The following is a 1583-nucleotide window of genomic DNA, read 5'->3' as shown; positions in this document are numbered from 1 at the left end:
AGAGATTTGAAATTTGGATTCAAGAAATACTTCCTCCAAATTTTGAATATCTAGGCACACTAGTTTGGATTTCTCCATAGAAATCTTACCGCTTCTCTTCATTTTCAAAAAATCGTTCCTTATTGGTACATCTATAGAGAAGTGAAGGACTATTTCCTCCAAAGATGAAAAATCGCTTTAACGTTCTGCGAGATGAGCTGAGGAATGTTTCAATTAAACATATTCGAATCCAGACTAGGACGTCAAACTTGACTAATATTGAAAGCATTTTCTTTTGATATAATTTCAATGCTTCTCATTAAAAAGCATCGACATTTAATCCCAACTTCTTCAAAACTATTTCATATTCTTATCAAGATACTAAAANTTATATGAAAAAAAAGTGAAATAAGAATATCTAGTAGTTGTGTCAAGATGAAAAAAGCGCTAGAGATATAAAACACAGAATAACGCAGAAGCGTGTCGCTTAAAAAAAAGAGCTCGTGACCCGTTAATTTGGAAGTTCGAATGCGATTATTAAAAGTGTATGTTTGGAGCACAGTTTTGTATGGGTGTGAAACGTAGGCGGCTGGCGTCGTGGAAAGCGTATAAGAAGTGATGGTCCAGGATGTCAAAAATGTCGTGGATAGAAAAAAGAAGAACAAAGGCTGTTATGGAAATCACTACGAAATAGGCGAAATGCAAAGATTTGCTCAAGATGGGAAGACGTGGAGGTATGTACCCAACGGATGTGGGTTGTTCTAGTTTTAGGGAAATGCGCAGATTAGCTCAGGATAGGAAAGAGTGGAAGTGCGTCTCACACCAGTCTTAGGACTGACAACCTCATGATGATGACAATAACTAAAGAGAATTTGATAACGACACTAAATTTATGAAACTTATTATCTCACTGTCCAGCACCACTAAAATAGTATTTATTTAATCTAATTAACTTTTCAAAAAGAGTTGTAAAAACATGTTATTGTTGAAATTATCAGTGGAACGATACTTATCTAAGCGTCTTTCGCGTTGTTAAGGGTTAATGTCAAAACTTTTAATTTTTATGTTGAATTCTTTAATGAAGGAGAGATTACGTCTAAAAATACCAACGAAAATAAAAAAACGAAGATGCTGTGTCTGTGATAAAAGCAAAAAAGGGTTTTGAATGGCTATTTTTAAGCATATAATATTGATAATTAAATTCTGCCAAAAACATAGAAACGTTGTCTGTAAAAATCTAGCTTCAAAAAGATAAAGTTTAATACTTTCGTTAAGACGGTGGATAATTTTAAATCTCTAAAGAAAAATTACCTAAATCAAATTGACTCGAATTCAGTTAGGCACTTATATTTTGCTTACAGGTTATTACTGAATGAAACACAAAAGTAAAAGAAATTTAATACTTTGTGAAGAAAAATGAATCGGTTTCAATGCTCCAAAATCTACCCTGAACAGAAAAGTAATATTTGAAATGAAAGAATAAAACAAAATTTACCTCAGAAAGATTAATTTTACTGACCATTACATTCATCACCATAAGGCAGTCAGTCCTAAGACTGGTTAGACACACACCTCCACTCCTTCCTATCCTGAACTAATCTTCG

At 33.1% G+C, this 1583-nt stretch overlaps 1 protein-coding gene across 1 annotated transcript in view; it reads left to right on the top strand.

The window, feature by feature from the left end:
- Window positions 1-400: 400 nt before the first annotated feature.
- LOC112906299 overlaps window positions 401-1583 on the top strand; it is a 9442-nt gene continuing 8259 nt past the window's right edge. The window contains exon 1 of the mRNA XM_025980203.1: window positions 401-713. The gene's annotated coding sequence lies outside the window, so the exon portion shown is untranslated. The remainder of the gene's footprint in view (window positions 714-1583) is intronic.

This window comes from Agrilus planipennis, unplaced genomic scaffold (genome assembly GCF_000699045.2).
Source record: "Agrilus planipennis isolate EAB-ADULT unplaced genomic scaffold, Apla_2.0 scaffold252, whole genome shotgun sequence".
NCBI classification, from domain to species: domain Eukaryota; kingdom Metazoa; phylum Arthropoda; class Insecta; order Coleoptera; family Buprestidae; genus Agrilus; species Agrilus planipennis.
The sequence above is the reverse complement of the archived record's forward strand: the minus strand, read 5'-3'. Positions and strand labels throughout refer to the sequence as shown.